General features: G+C 39.8%; 1 protein-coding gene across 2 annotated transcripts in view; it reads right to left on the bottom strand.

The window, feature by feature from the left end:
- STIM1 (stromal interaction molecule 1) overlaps positions 1-17,830 on the bottom strand; it is a 182,481-nt gene that overhangs the window by 117,233 nt on the left and 47,418 nt on the right. The gene's annotated exons all lie outside the window — the stretch shown is intronic.

The following is a 17,830-nucleotide window of genomic DNA, read 5'->3' as shown; positions in this document are numbered from 1 at the left end:
GAACTGTACAGACCAACGATGCTGCCCTCTCTGGGTCTGTATGTCAGATGTTTCCACATCACCTACCACACGCAAGATGTCTTGAGGATAGAGCGGGAGCTCCATGGTGTCTGAGGGAGAACATCAGTGCTTGCAGTCACTAATTTGTTTTTAGGATACTATGACATACTGCAGTTAATACATATCTGATTAAATGAGCTTATGTATTATGGCTTCTACCTTTTTCCCAACCAAACCAACCCTTACCACATAGACAAATAAGAATTCTTGCAAATAAGTAAAGAAAAATAAAAAAACAATACGCAGGGATTGAAGAAACTATTAAAATTACAAACAAAAATAAATAATAGGAAAGTGACAGCTGACCCCTCTATTCCTAGTATTACTTTTCTATAAGCTACATTACAGGGTAAAAACAATCTAATTGCTTCAAATAATAAATCAGTCCCCCCCAAAATCAAAATTATCAAGAGACTACTTAAAATATGGATTTACATCTATTATTAACAATGAGTTGTATCCTTGGTATATACTGTGCCTTGGTGTATTAAATCAGAGTCAGCAAATATTTTCAGCAAAGGGTCAGATAGTAACTATTTTAGGCTCATAGGCCATATGTTTTCTATTGTAACTAAATAACTTTGCCATTAGGGTATAAAAGTAGCCATAGATGGGGCACCTGGCTGGTTCAGTTGGTTGAGCATGTGACTCTTAATCTTAGGGTTGTGAGTTCTAGCCCCATGTTGGGTGTAGAGATTACTTAAAAAAAAAAAAAAAAGTACCATTGATAATAAGTGAACAAATGAATGTGGCTGTGTTCTAATAAAACTTTATTTATAGAAGTAGGCATAGCTTGCTGACCCTTATATTAAATAATGAATACGGGCACCTGGGTGGCTCAGTCAATTGAGCGTCTGACTCTTGATTTCATCATGATCCCAGGGTCGTGGGATTGAGGCCCCTGTCAGGCTCCGTGCTGAGTGTGGAGCCTGATTGAGAGTCTCTCTCTCTTCCTCTACCCCTCTTCCCTGCTCATGCACTCTGTCTCTAAAATTTAAAAAAAAAAAATTTTTAATGAAATAAAGCTATCAGGATTAAAAACATATCTAAAAATTAAATCTAAAGATAAGCCTCTATATATTTTCTGTGATGTTTAAAGTCCAGAGATATTCAATCCAGTTAAGAAATCTCTTTATGGGTTTCTTACTTAATAGAGAAAAACAAAAGGCACATATCATTGGTGAAACACTATTTCCTTCTCGCTGCAGTAAAAAATGAGATTAAATAGTACATGAAAAGCAATATTTTTCTATTTCTCAAATTGCATTCATTTGTTAGCAAATGCTTTTTGAACATATACAAAATATTTCCTAAGATTTAAAAAAATATTACAAATTATGGAGCATAGGCGATTTGCTATATGGTAGAATGTAAGTTTTCTTTCACGTGCCAGTTAAAGGATTTGCTACATTCTGTTAAACAATGAAATACAAAAGAACTGCCTTTTAAGGACCACTAAAGGGAAAATGTACAAGAGAAAAAATATCCTCTATCGTCTAAGATTTCTTTTATTAAAATAAAGTTTTATAAATTAAAAATAAGATTTTTGAAAAACAACTTATGTATACTCACAGATAAAGCAGCTGATTTAACTGAATTTAACAATAATCCTTATTTAAAAGGCTTCTGGGTGAGGGTAAAGAAATAGCAGTATACATGGAATTCTTTCCTGAGTCATTCTTCTTTTTCTTTTTAAAGTTTATTTATTTATTTTGAGAGAGAGAGAGAGAGAGAGAGAGAAAAAACACGTACATGCACAAGTGGGAGAGGGGCAGAGAGAGAGGGAGGGAGAGAGAATCTCAAGCAGGGCTTGAGAATCTCATGCAAGGCTCAAACCCACAAATCTCGAGATCATGGCCTAAGCCGAAGTGGGCTGCTTAACGGACTGAACGCCCAGGCACCCCTCTCCTGAGTCATTCTTAAGCAAGGCACTGTAGCAGAGAAACTGAAGATGGAAGTGTTGAATGCTAAGATTACACTGAAATGGTTTATTTTATAAAAGAAAAATAAGACTTTAAAATTTTAGTAGTACCATTTACTATTGTGTCAAAAATACATCAAATCCCAGGGTGGCAGTGGGGGCAGGGGTGTGGAAGATAGATAGGACCACCAAAAGGAAACCTACAGACTATTATAGAAAAAATAATTTTAAAGATCTAAATAAATGGAAAGACAGATCACATTCATGAATTGGAAGACTACATCTAGTTAAGCTGCCAGTCCTCCCAAATTAATATATAGATTCAATGCAAACCCAGTCAAATTTCCTTCCTTCCTAATAGGTTTTTTCCTTAGCAGAAATTGACAAACTGATTCTAAAAATCATATAGCAATACAAAGGACCAAGAACAGCCAAGGCAGTCCTGAAGAACAAGCTGACAGACTTACACTACCAAATATCAAGACTTATTATAGTAACAATTAAGACAGTATGGTATTACTGCAAGGATACAAAATGAGCAATGGAGGGGTGCCTGGGTGGCTCAGTCAGTTAGACATCCAACTTCAGCTCAGGTCATGATCTCACAGTCTGTGAGTTTGAGCCCCGCACCGGGCTCTGTGCTGACAGCTTGGAGCCTGCTTCAGATTCTGTGCCTCCCTCTCTCTCTGCCCCTCCTCTGCTCATGCTCTGTCTCTCTCTGTCTCAAAAATAAATAAAAACATTTAAAAAAAATTTTTAAATTAAAAAAAAAATGAGCAATGGAACAGAATACAGATTCCAAAACAGACCCACACATAATGATCACTTGACTTATGACAAAGGTGGCACTATAGTACAGAAGGGAAAGTAATCTCTTCAATAAATGTTATTAGATCAACTAGATATCCATACAGGGATAGGGTGGGAGGGATGTACCTTGACCACATCACACCATACACACAAAAAAGTAATTCCAGATCACTGCAGAACTATGCATAAGGTATGAAATAATAAGGCTTAAAAGTGAGAAAATAGGAGAATAGCTTCTTGAACTTGGAGTAGGCAAAAGTTTTCTTTAAAAGAACACAAAAATTGGGGCACCTGAGTGGCTCAGTCAGTTAAGTGTCCGACTTTGGCTCAGGTCATGATCTCACGGTTCGTGAGTTCAAGCCCCGCATCAGGCTCTGGGCTGACAGCTCAGAGCCTGGAGCCCACTTCAGATTCTGTGTCTCCCTCTGTTTGCCCCTCCACTGCTTGCACTCTGTCTCTTGCATTGTCTCAAAAATAAGTAAACATTTAAAAAATTAATTATCCAAGGGATACAGGAGTGCTGTTTTGAAGGGACACATGCACCCCCACGTTTATAGCAGCACTATCAACAATAGCCAAAGTATGGAAAGAGGCCAAATGTCCATCGATGGATGAATGGATAAAGAAGATATGAGATATATATATACAGATATATATATACATCTGTATACACACACACACACACACACACACACACACACACACACACAATGGAGTATTACTCGGCAATCAAAAAGAATGAAACCTTGCCATTTGCAATTATGTGGATGGAACTGGAGGGTATTATGCTAAGTGAAATTAGTCAGGGACAGACAAAAATCATATGACTTCACTCATATGAGGACTTTAAGAGACAAAACAGATGAACATAAGAGAAAGGAAACACAAATAATATAAAAACAGGGAAGGGGACAAAACAGACAAAACTTATAAATATGGAGAACAAACTGAGGGTTATGGAAGGGGGTGTGGGGGGGGGGATGGGCTAAATGGGTAAGGGACACTAAGGAATCTATTCCTGAAATCATTGTTGCACTATATGCTGACTAATTTGGATGTAAATTTTAAGAAATAAAAAAAAAAAGTTAATAAAAATTTTTTAAATAAATAAAATAAAAGAACACAAAAAGGGCTAAACATGAAGGAAAAAATTGATAAACTGAGAAAAAATATTCACAATATATAGAACTTGTATCCAGAATACATAAAGAACTCCAACAAACCAGTAATAAAATAACAAGCAACAAAATAAAAAATAACAAAATTAACAAAAAAATAACAAAATTAACAAAATAATAAATCCAGACAGTGTATATGTGTATGTGTAGATATAGATATGATAAATGTGTGTGTGTATATATATCATAAATATACACTGCTTAAAATATATATATGATATATAATCTGCACACACTGTCTGGACTTGTCATATATATCATATATACATATGTATACATATATGTATATGTACATATTTATCATATGTATATATTATTCATATATTTATGAATAAAAAGATTCATTAGTCACAGGGGAAATACAAATTAAAATCACAATGCAGTGGGGCACCTGGGTGGCTCAGTCGCTTAAGCGTCTCACTCTTGATTTCAGCTCAGGTCATGATCTCACAGTTCATGAGATCAAGTCCCACATGAGGCTACACACTGACACCACGGAGCCTGCTTGGGATTCTCCCTCCCTCTCTGCCCCTCCCCTGCTCAAGTTCTCTCTCTCAATAAATAAACTTTAAAAATTAAACTAAAAAATAAAACCACAATGCAGTAATACTACACACTAACCTGAATGGCTAAAATGAAAAAAACAGGTAAATATTAGGTGTTGGAAAGGATGTCAGACAACTGGAACTCTCATACATAGCTCGTGGGGCTGTGTATTAATATCTACTGCTGCATAAGAAATTACCCCAAAATTAAGTTGCTTAAAACAATAAACATTTATGGAGAGTTAGGGATCAGACAGTGACTTAACTGGCTCAGGTCTCTCATAAAGGTTTATAAAGGGCTATCGTCCCTGAAGACTTAACTAGGCCTCAAGGATTTGCTTCCAAGATGGCTCACTGGTGTTCCTAGCTAATCAGTGCTGGGTGTTACCAAGAAGCCTCAGTTCTTCTCCATGTGGGCTTTTCCATAGGCAGTTTGAGTATCCTCACAATACAGTAGTGGGCTTCCCCAGAATGAGTGATCCCAAAGACAGAGAGACAAAGAAACTGCACTACCTCTATGACCTAGTCTCTGAAGTCATACACCATCACTTTTACTTTATTCTATTTGTTAGATTCAAGTCACCAGGGACTGGCTTGGTCAAGGGGAGGGGAATTAGGCTCTTGATGGGACAGGTATCAAACAATTTGTGGACATATTTTAAAACCAAATACATTCATTTTGGCAAAGAATGGGACAGAATCCATGTGGAACAGCATATATCTTATCCAGGGCTCTTGCTCATGCTGATTATAGCATGACGTTGTCAGTGTAATAGATCAAAGTGATGTTCTATGAAATGGCCAGATGGTCCAGGTCTCTTCTGACCAGATCATGACAAAGAGTACAAGAGTGTAAGTGTTTATATAGACCTGGGAAAAACTATAAAGGTATACTGATAGCTGTGCCACTTGAATACAAACTGGTTTTGATCCTTTTTTCTGACTGAGAAAAGAATGCATTCACCAAACTAATGGCCACATATTCACATGCTCTAGCAAAGATACCACATGCATCCCAGCAGCCATAATTAGGGCTATTCGGTTAAACTGCTGGAGTCTACATTCTCCAGGATCCACCCAGTTTTGCAAGAAGACAGGCTAATGAATTACATGTAGACAGAACAGGGACCATCACCCCTGCATTTTTAAGATACTTAAGGCTAGCCCTAACCTCCACCATCCCTCACAGAATGTGATATTGGTTTTGATTCACTATCTTGACCAGGGGAGCATGCAGCAGTTTCAAAGGCTTCCACTTGGCCTTCCCCACTGTGATAGCTCTTATTTGACAGGTCAAGGATCTGATGTGGGTGCTACTCCAATTGTTAGGTATGTCCATCCTAATTATACGTTTGAGGATAGAAGAAATGACTACTTGGTAGATGTATGGGATGATTCTACTTCTAGAAAGTATCATAAGAAAGTAGTAAGATAAATATATATTAGCATTATGCCAAGTAAAAGAAGCCAGACATGATTCCATTTATATAAAATGTCCAAATAGGCAAATCCACAGAGACAGAAAGTAGATTATAGTTGCCAAGGTTTAGAGAATAGGGAGTGACTGCTTAATGGGTAATGGGGTTTCTTTTGGGGATGATGAAAATGTTGTGCAATTAGATAGTGATGATGGTTGCACAAAACTGTTAAAAAAAAAAAATCACTGAACTGTACACTCTAAAATGGCAACTTTTATGTTAAATGTATTTTATCTCAAAAAAAAAAAAAAAAACACAACACAACACAATACTGAATGGCTATTGGCTGCATGATCACCTGGCTGATATATAAGAGTGGTTTTACTCTCACTCAATTTACAAAACAGAATCCAGCTCACAGCTCTATACACTCTAGCATACTAAGCCCTTGCAAATGTTGAGGATATAAATATATTTCATCCTCTGGTTAACCAATACATTGTAAAGTGACTTCTTGTTCTCTGACTCCCTATTTAAATTTGAAAGGCTTGTGGCTTCTTCAATGAAAGCAGTGTGGTGTCAGGGCTAAGCAAGGCCCTTGACATCTTCAGCTCTAGGTAATAACTGGCTCAGCTACTTACCTCACTTGGAGGAAAAATGCAATCTCTTCTATAAAAGGCCAGATAGATAGGAAGAAAGGATTCAAGGACTATCACACCTTAGACAAATATGTACTGAATAAACTGTCTAGAAGTTTTAAATCTTGCTCTACACACCTCTCCTCTCACCCAGGTTCCTTGGCAATATCTTACTTCGTCAAGCAGAGTAGCTGTATTTGGTTGAGCTTCAAGTACTGGAAACACACTTTTTTTTTTTTTGGTAGTGAAGGTCTACGAATTTTGCTGATTTAACTAGCTCCCCACCTCCCAAGCCCTTAAGTAAAAGCATCTTGATCTCCCCTGAGGGGACCACTCCTCCCTGCTCTCAGCCCACAGGGTATCAGGGAAGCAGACCCTGACCCCTGGGTTCCCTGAGTAGAAACAATGTAACTCTGTTGGCCAATAAAAGTCCAGCATTCTTCTGTGATTACTTTACAGTAGACACATGACCCAAGCCGAAATCATACCCAGGACTGCCAGCACCATCAAGAAAGAGGTATTATCTTTTGATAGTGGTTGCTTAGCTAGTAGAATGCACACCCAAAGCTGATATTGATCTTTGCCACTGCATGGGTGGAGTCTTTTAAGAATGACACCAAAACAAAGAAAAGCAGAGCCAAAGGAAAAGAGATTAAGCCCAATGACATCATTCAATTCCAGGGATCTTGCTGTTTCTGAAGGTAAATATACATTTAGCCTTTTAGTTACTACAGTCAATAAGTTCCTCTCTTGCTTAAGTCAGTCTGAGTTATATTTCTGTCACTTGCAAAAAGACACACTTGCAAAAAGAGTCACAACAAATGTAAAAATATTCAAAAAAAAAAAAATGAAAAACATGCATCTGGCCAATAAGCCTCAAGCCTTTGCTGTAAATCATAGGTGGGGGGAGAATATTAAAACAATAGCAACAACAACAACTCACAGAAGACTTAGTTTTCCCCTTGACTTCATTACATTCCTAAATGTGCACAGCATTTTACAGTTTCCAAATCACTTTCCCATTGATAATCTCATCTGATCTTCAAAAACAAAACAACCCTATGAAGTTAACATTCAAGCTGTATATGTGAAGACACTGAAATTCAGACAGAAGTGACTAACCAGACATCATCCAATTTGAAATCAAGGCTTCTGTCTCCAAATTATATCTTTCTGCTACTCATTACTGTTTTACGTAGTTCTCAACAAGCCATAAGCAGGACTAGGAACCTGACTGGGCTCAGTACAGACTTGCAACCTGACAGCATTGTTTCCCTGACCCCTGGCAGCTTGGCCTTGCTTCATGCAAGCCTCGCTCTCCTCCCTTTCTGCAAAGCCTAAGATACAGACAAGCCCATGGCACAGCATCTCACTGCATATACAAAAATGTGTGTTAATCAACTGGCTGGTAGCACTAAACGTCAGTGGCCTTACTCTCGAAGCAGCCCTGGACCTATCAAATGCACATCAGTGGATAGCATCTGAAGAGGAGGAAATGTGTTCTAAGATACACCTCTGGTGAAAAGGAGCACTTCGGCCAATAGTAGCTAACACAACTTCTGTATCTCTCGGGATCTGAAGACCCAAAAATCGTTACTGACTGGGAAAATCCCAACAGCATACATTCAAGGATTTAAAAGTGTGTTAGACTCACATCTTATACAAATATTAACTCAAGATGAATCAACAACCTAAATGTAAGAGCTAAAACCATAAAACTCTTAGAAGAAAACACAGGGGCAATCTTTATTACCTTAGATTTGGCAATGATTCTTAGATATGACACCAAAAGCATCAGCAACAAAAGAAAAAATAGATAAATGGGACTCCATGAAAATTAAAAATGACTGTGTATCAAAAGATATTATCAAGAGTATGAAAAGTCAACCTACGGTATGGAAGGAATATTTATTTGCAAATCATATATATCTGGTAAGGGTCTAGTATCCAGAATATATAAAGAATTCTAACAGCTCAACAATAAAAAGACAAACAACCTAATTAAAAAAAAATTTCTTTTTAATATTTATTTTTGAGAGAGAAAGAGCATTGAGCAGGGGAGGGCAGAGAGAGAGGGAGACACAGAATCTGAAGCAGGCTCCAGGCTTTGAGCTGTCAGCACAGAGCCCAATGTGGGGCTTGAACTCACAAACTGTGAGATCACGACCTGAGCCGAAGTTGGACACTTAACCAACTAAGCCACCCAGATGCCACTTAATAACCTAATTTTAAATGGACAAAGGAATTGAACAGACACTTTTCCAAAGAAGATATACAGAAGGGGGTGCCTGGCTGGCTCAGTCAGTAGAGCATGTGGCTCTTAACCTACGAGTCATGAATTCAAGCCCCATACTGGGCATGGAGACTACTTAAAATAAAAAAAAATTTTTTAATGTTTATTTACTTTTGAAAGAGACAGAGACAGAATGCGAGTCGATAAGGGGCAGAGACAGAGAGAGACACAGATCTGAAGCAGGATCCAGGCTCCGAGCTGTCAGCACAGAGCCCAATGCAGGGCTCCAACTCACGAGCTGTGAGATCATGACCTGAGCCGAAGTCAGACATTCAACCGACTGAGGCACCCAGGTGCCCCTAAAATAAAAATTTTTTTAAAAGATATACATATGGTCACTAAGTACATGAAAAGATGCTCAACATCATTAATCGTTAGGGAAATGCAAATCAAAACCACAATGACGGGTGCCTAGCTGGCTCAGTCAGTTAAGCATCCGACTTCTGCTCAAGTCATGATCTCACGGCTCGTGAGTTTGAGCCCCATGTTGGGCTCTGTGCTGACAGCTCAGAGCCTGCAGCCTATTTCTGATTCTGTGTCTCCCTCTCTCTCTGCCCCTCCCCCGCTCATGCTCTGTCTGTCTCTCTCTCAAAAATAAACATTAAAATGAAATAAAATCCTTTAGAAAAAAATAATAGAATGAGATATCACATCACACTCACTATGATAGCTGTAACTAAAACCAACAAAATGAAAAATAACTAGTATTGGCAAAGATATGGCAAAATGGAACCCTTATACATTGCTGGTAAGAATATAAAATGGTACAGCTGTTGTGGAAAACAGTTTGGTGGTTCTTAAAACAATTAAACACAGAATTATAATTTAATCATAATTCTCCTTCTAGGTCCTGTATGTAGCCAATGGAATTAAAAACTGGCACTCAGGGGCACCCAGCTGGCTCAGTCGGTGGAGCACGCAACTCTTGATCTCAGGGTCGTGAGTTTGAGCCCCATGTTGGGCATAGAGCCTACTTAAAAAAAAAAAACAAAAAAAACTGGTAGTCAAACAAGGACATGTACATACATGTCTATAGCCACACTACTCAAAAGAGCCAAAAGGTGGAAACAGCCCAAGTGTTTAGCGTCTATCACCAGATGAATAGATAAACAATTGTGGAGTGTGTGTGTGTGTGTGTGTGTGTGTGTGTGTGCATGTGCGTGTGTGTGTGTTCTAATATAATATAATACCAGCCATAAAAAGAAATGAGGTTTTCTGATACATACGTGGATAAACCTTATGAACATTATGCAAAGTGAAATAAACCACACACAAAAGGAAAATTATTGTATGATCCTATATGAAACACAGGCAATATAAAATGTCTAGAATAAGCAAACTCATAGAGACAGAAAGTAGATTAGAATTTATCAGGAGCTAAGGGGAAGAGGAGAATGAAGAGTTATTGCTTAATGGGTACAAAGTTTCTGTTTGGGATGATGAAAAAGTTTTGAAATCAGGTAGTGGTGATGGTTGTATAACACTGTGAGTGTAAATATTGCCACAGAATTATATACTTGAAAATGGTTAAAATGGCATATTTTGTTATATATTTTATCACAATCAAAAAAACTTAAAAAAAAAAAAAGAATGATGTACTGACAAATGCTTCAATGTGGACAAACTCCCAAAATATTATGCTAAATTAAAGAAGTTAGACACAAAAGACTACATATTGTATGATTCCACTTACATGAAATATCCAGAATAATTAAATCCACAAAGAGAGTGCAAACTGATGGCTGCCAGGAGGGAAGGGAAAATGGGAAGAAACTGATTAGTCGATAAGGTGTTTTACTCCAAAGTAACAGAAATGTTTTGGAACTAGACAGAGGTGGTGATTGCATAAAATTGTCAATGTACTAAATGCCACTGAATTGTTCAATTTACAATGGTTAATTTTATAATGATATAACCTTCACCTCAATAAATTATTTAAGTAGATGACAGAATTCAGAGAATCATCTTAACAACAGGAATTAGACTAAGAGGCAGGGCAAGAAATGGTAAGAACCCAGTGACTACACCAAGAAACATCCAGGAGCAGCAACAGGAAGCAACTTGAGCCTGCAGTACCAGAGGCCTCCCTGCATCGGTGAGAGTGCAGGTAAAGCTGTTGTCATTGAAAGACCCCCATTTAGAGTAGATTAAGCCATGGGGAGTTTATTTCTGTCTCATATAGTATGTTAGCAGTGAGCAGTCTAGGGCAGAGAGTGGAACTTTGCCATCCTCACTCAATGTGACACTTCATCGCTGGAACCAGAAAGTGCCATAGCTCTCATTATGCCCCAGCTGGCAGGAAGGAAAAAGGGCAAGAGAAACACTTAGCCACTCTTTTTAAGCACATGACCTAAAAGCGGTAGATACGCCACTTCCACTTAGATCCCACTAGTCCCAACCTGGGCATGTGGCCACACTTGGTTGCAAAAGAGTTATAAAAAGCTGCTATCTGTCCTGCTAAAATTCAGGTGCTCTTATCATTTAAAAAAAAGAAAGAAAGAGACAATATTTGCAAAGACAACTAACAGTCTCTGCCATCTATACTCACTTCAGCTATTCTTTATTTTTTATTATTACTATTTTTCTGATGAAACAAAGAACTAATTTCTAAGCCCAGCTACCTTGAGGTAGCTGCAGTTCTTGTTCCATGGAACCCGCTGGCTAGGGTGGAAAGAAAAGAGATACAAGACAACTATGGATTGTTGCCTCCTATTAGCCTCACCACACTGACCAATACCAACATAGCCTATTATTTGCCTTTTGTGATTGGGTATTTAGGGTGTAGAAATAAAATTTTCTTTCTTTCTTTTTTTTTAAATATTTATTTATTTTTGAGAGAGAGAGAGAGAGAGAGAGAGAGCGCATAAGCAGGGGAGGGGCAGAGAGACAGGGAGACACAGAATCCGAAGCAGGCTCTAGGCTCTGAGCTGTCAGCACAGAGCCTGACGCGGGGCTCGAACTCACGAACCACGAGATCATGATCTAAGCCGAAGTCAGATGCCCAACCGACTGAGCCACCCAGGTGCCCCAAGAGTTTCTTTAATATAATCAGTGACAGCCATCTCTGTGCAATACTGGGCTCAGGGTACAGAAAAAAAAAAAAAATGAAGTAGGGCCCCTGTCTTTAAAAAAACTCCCAATCACAATACAGTGAGGTAACTAACAGAGACACATCAAGTATAATAAAAAAATAACTGTGAAATGGGCTGCCTACCCATGGGCAGGGAAATCAGAGGTGGCTTCTAAAACAGTGGTGACACTGGAGCTGACCACTGAAGGATGAGGAGTTGCCAGACAAGGAAGGAAGGCATTCAAGCAAAATGGAGAGCGGGAATGAACACAAAGATGCTTGCTGAAAAGGCAATAAGCAGGAGCTAGATAACGGAATGTCATGAACACCAGATTCCATCAAAAGCTTGGCTTCTATAATCTGTGGGGAATGAGAAAGCAACAGACTTCTGATCAGGGAAGGGTCATGGTTAGACAGACTTGTTAGAGGACTCTGGCAGATGATAGGAAGGATGGACCAAAAGAGGACAGGCTTTGGCATCCTGCAATGCCTAGTCCCATCCCTGACTCCCTTTGATTTTTTTATTGAAAAAAAATCCAATTCACATCACACAAAACTGACCATTTTTATTAAAGTGAACAATTCAATGGCATTTAGCTCATTCACAATGCTGTGTTACTGCTGAGGTTCTTAGTCTTTGACAAAGTCCAGGAAAGCCTCCTAGAGTGAGGACTTCCCTGAGGTCAGACCCCAGCTCCTCCTCAGGCATCCCAGCTCAGACAGTAAGCAAGATCCTTATGGTTTCCAGCAAACATCTGCCTGCAGTCCCTAGGTTGCCATGGTCTTTTCTAGCCTCTCCTGACCTCAGCTCTCCTGGGAATACAGGGCACAGTAACCAGACACAAAATTTGACCATATCTATCTCTTATTTAAAATTTTTCAAGGGCAGGGGCACCTGGGTGGCTCAGTTGATTAAGCGTCCAACGTCAGCTCAGGTCATGATCTCATGGTTTGTGGGTTCGAGCCCTGCATCGGGCTCTGTGCTAACAGCTCGGAGCCTGGAGCCTGCGTGGGATTCTGTATCTCCCTCTCTCTCTGCCCCTCTCCCACTAGTATTCTGTCTTTCTCTCAAAAATAAACAAACATTAAAAAAATTTAAAAAAAAACTTTTCAAGGGCTCTGCATTGCCAAAAGAATAAAGTCTCAAATCCTTAACATGACATACAAGGCTCTCTACAATCTGACATCTGATTGTCTCCCTAGCCTCATCTCCTAAACACATTGTCCTAAAATTCTTTCTTCTCACTACATTTCCTTTACTACTTGTAACTGCTCAAACATGCTATCTTCTTTCTCTCACCCTGGGCATGGTGTTATCACCCCCATACCTTTTTCCTCCAGGCTTATCTTACTCTGGGGAATGTTCTCATCTGATTTTCATTAATCCCTGTGTACAGCTCTGATCCCAGTCTCATTTTACTCTGGGGATCACTCTGATCCGCACTTCACTAATTAACTATTTTCTGGACTTGTCATTGACCAAGTGATGCCAGGATGACTTTTTTCCACTTCCTCCTCTTCTACTCCTGTCATGTCACTGAGAACAGCCTACCCTGAATACATTTGATCCCTCTGTCTGGGTCTCTCATAAGTCCAAGGCTTCACCAGGTCTCTCACCTCAAAGTTACTGGTCCCTGGGTTTTATTTAGAGTAGTCAAAATCACAGAGACAGAAAGTAGAATAGTGATTGCCGGGGACTTGGGGCGGGGGGCGGAAGGGGGGCCAGGAAAATGGAGTGAGTGTTTAATGGGTATAAGTTTCAGTTTTAGAAGATGAAAAGCGTTCTGGAGATGGACAGTGGTGATGGTTTCTCAACAATATGAATGTATTTCATGCCACTGAACTGCACACTTAAAAATGGTTAAAATGGTAAATCTGATACGTCTTTTACCACAATAAAAAAAATGAGGAGGGGGGTGTTATGGGTACCCTAGACTCAGGAGATAGATAAATCCCAGCCAGCGGGGGGGGGGGGGGGGTTGAATCTTGATCTCATTGTCCCTCACCTTCTTTTCTGACACAATGCCCCACCTCTATTAGGATCTCATTTGAATTCAGCCACAGTTTACCCTAAAGATATTTCAGACTCTAGCCTCATCTCATTCTAGGTCTTTCTAACCACCATACCATAGAAAGCCACACTCCAGTATACCCTGGAAACGGCTGACACTCTGACTTTGGCTGACATTAAGCCTCAGGAAAGAAGAGTGATGTGAAGCAATTGGCCTGAAGTAACTCTAATGTTATTCCAAACTATGGAAAGAAGGTCTTTCCCAGAGAGTGGGGGAGAAAATTTTCCAAATCGTTACAAAACCTTTCTAGCTTTCTGTGTGCACAAGCCAAAGGTGTGTCAAATGGCACACAGGCAGATCTCCCACAGAGGCCTTTTTCCAGGATGTTTTAGGTTTCCAGCTGTAGCAGCATCACAAATAGCAGCGTGTTCCCATGTGACAAAATGAACAATGCCCAATTCAGGACATTCACACTTTGCCTTTCTTCCGGTATCTAGGCCTATAAGGTTTACACACTTCATTCAGCAGCAAAGCAATAATACTTAGACTCCATCCTTCTATAATATTTTATTTGGGCCTAATAGTGTATTAAGTGGAACAGACCTAGGCTTTACAACCTTCCAGCTATGCAATCTTGGGCAAATCATTTTCCTTACTTGTAAAATGGGAATAATAGCGGTACCGTGCTGGGATGTGAAGAAAAGTAAACAAATATATACAAAGCATCTAGCAATGTACCTGCCCCAAAATATTTTATTCAACAAATATTTACAAAGCATATGTTATACACCCATCAGTGTTCTAGGCACTGAGGACTCAGCAGTGAACAAAACTCCCTGCTGCTATGGAACTGACGGTGGGGGGTGGGGGCGGGGACAAGGTGGAAGGTCTGAGAAATAAATATATCAGAGGATGATAAATGCCATGGGGAAAAATAGAAAAAGAGGTTGCAGTGTGCTATGGGGAAGGAGTTGCTATTTTTAAATAGAATGATTAAAGAAATCCTCACTGCGAAGATGGCATTTGACCAAAAGATCTGAAAGAAATGAACTAAGGAGCCACGCAGAAACAGGAGAGAGAGGAAGAACAAATGCAGAGGGCTTGAGGCAAGAGCATATCTGTCTTGTTCCAGGAAAAGTGAGGAGGCCGATGGGGCAGGGTGAGCAGGTGGAGGGGAGATGAAGATAAACCAGGGAACTGAGAAAGGGGGACTCTGGCTTTTTCCCTGAAAGATATGGTTCTGAACAGAAGAGCTATGTGATTACACTTACATTTTGCAAGGATTACTATGACTGCTTTATATAAAACAAACTGTCGGCAGGCAAGGGCAAAATTGGGGAAACCAACTAAAAGCCTATTACCTCTCCAGGCAAGAGAATACAGGAGTTCAGATCAAGGTGGTAGTAGCAGAGACTATAAAAAATGTCTGAATTTCGGATATGTTTTAAAGGTAAAAACAATAGGATCTGCTGACAGACTGAACATAAACGTAAACTTGGTAAGTTTAAAATGCTGATCAGGCATCCAAAATGTCAATTAAGAGGTTAGATACACAAGTCTAAAGTTCAGAGAAGTCTGAGCTGGAAACACAACTTCGAGAGTGTTCAATGAACAGATGATAGTTAAAACAAAGGAAATGGCTTCTAAATGTCATTTATTTATTACACAAGAATGAAATACCCAATGAATAATAACTGCTTTTACAAACCCTTTGTTTTCTTAAGGTGCTAGAGATACTCAACAACTTTTAGCATGAATAAAACTTTGGTGCCCAACATCTAACCCCATCACCAATCCCTCACGAAAATTTGACTTTCTGCTCTGCATTTTTCCTCATTCTCTTCCATCCTTTCAAATTTTTGATTAAAACATCAGATAAGGGGGGCACCTGGGTGACTCATTCGGTTAAGCGTCTGACTTCGGCTCAGGTCATGATCTCACCGTTTCTGGGTTCGAGCCCCGCGTCGGGCTCTGTGCTGACAGCTTGGAGCCTGGAGCCTGCTTCAGATTCTGTGTCTCCCTCTCTCTCTCTCTCTCTGCCCCTCCCCCACTTGTGCTCTGTCTCTCTCTGCCTTTCAAAAATGAACAAATGTTAAAAAAAAAAATTTTTTTTTTTTTTTAAACCATCAGATAAGGGCACCTGGGTGGCTCAGTTGGTTGAGCTTCTGACTCTGGATTTCAGCTCAGGTCATGATCTCGCAGTTCATGGGTTCGAGCCCCATGTCAGGCTCTGCACTGACAGCATGGAGCCTGCTTGGGATTCTCTCTCCTTCTCCCTCAGCCCCTCTCCCTGCTCACACACACACATACTCTCTCTCTCTCTCTCTCAGAAAAAACAAACTTAAAAAAAATCAGATAAATGGGGGCACCTGGAAGAGTATGTTGGAAGAACATGCAACTCTTAATCTCGGGATCATGAGATCAGGCCCCACATCAGGCTCTGCACTGGCAGCATGGAGCCTGCTTGGGATTCCCTCTCTCCCTCTTTCTCTGCCCCTCCCCCACTCATGTGCTCATGCTCTCTCTCTCGCTCTCTCAAAATAAATAAACTTAAAAAAAAAAAAACATCAGATAAGTAGGGGCACCTGAACAGCACGTTGTAAGAGCATGCAACTCTTAATCTCAGGATCCTGAGTTCAAGCCCCACATTCGGTATAGAGATTACTTAAAAAAAAAAAAATCTGATAAGTGGAGGCATTGTGGTATTAAGTGGTAAAGGCACTAATTCTATAGTTATACAGGTTTGAATCCTCTTTCTTAGCCACGTACTAGATCCATGACCTTTGAACTAGAATTTTCTTAGTAAGATGGCTCTAATGGTACCTGTGTTTTAGGACTGTTGTAATAATAATACATCCATTCATTCATGTGTTCAACAGATACTCACCGAGCATCCCATAACATGCCCAGCACTGTGTTTAGCACTAGGGCTACAATGGTAAACAGGCAGAGGTACCATTGTCCTCATGGAGCTGACAGCCCAAGGGACTATAATATTTCTAAACAACCAAGGCAAAATGTTAAACTTTTAAAAATAATCTAAAAAAATAAATATGTAAAGAGCATCACACAGTGCCTGGCAAGTAGTAGGCCCTAAGCAAATTACCACACTTATTATTTTTAAATTAAAGTATACAAATCCTCATAGAACAATACGCTTTTAGAATTGGGGTGACTTAGAAATCAAAAGGTCCAATCCCCTCCTTTAACAGATGAGCAGAATAAACTTACTCAGGACACCTGTTCAATCAGGCTGCGAGCCAGGTATGTGGGATACAGGGATGAGTGAAACACAGTCCCTGCCTTACGTCAAGTAAATATGCAAGGGAAGTGACCTGCCTGGGCTAACCTAGCTGCTCACTTATACTAGAAATCATGTCTTCTAATTTTCAGTGCTTTGCTCTTTCCACTGATCCAAAATTATTCCATTCCAATAAAAATACTTACCAGGAAGAAGCCTATCATGTGCCCTGTGCCAAAGAGAGTGGCATCCTACAGCTCAGCAAATCCTCACAGGCAGTTTGTCAAAAAGAATGGCTTAGGCTTAGAAGTTGATCTTTTTGGCTCTGTAAATTGTCAACAACAGGCCATGGTAGGAAATTATAGAAAGATGGAGAAAAATAAAGTGAAAGCCAAAGGCTTAGCAGAGAGAAAACAGAGCAAGGCAGGACCAAGACCTTTCTCCTTCACTCCAGAGATCAAGTCACATTCCTTCCAGGGTAGGGCCAGTTACAGAGCTCTACCTTTATCTCTCTGGGCCATCCATCCCTCCGCACCCCCTTCCAAGGCCCCCTTTAGAGTCTTCAGGATTAGACTTCTAATGAAAAAAACAGCACAGCAGAGTGGAAAGAACACACCTTGTAGGTTCACAGACCTCAGCCGAAA

Source organism: Lynx rufus, unplaced genomic scaffold, assembly GCF_022079265.1.
Source record: "Lynx rufus isolate CCGP_SWC_20201006 ecotype Redwood Valley unplaced genomic scaffold, mLynRuf1.p SCAF_9, whole genome shotgun sequence".
NCBI lineage: Eukaryota > Metazoa > Chordata > Mammalia > Carnivora > Felidae > Lynx > Lynx rufus.
The sequence above is the reverse complement of the archived record's forward strand: the minus strand, read 5'-3'. Positions and strand labels throughout refer to the sequence as shown.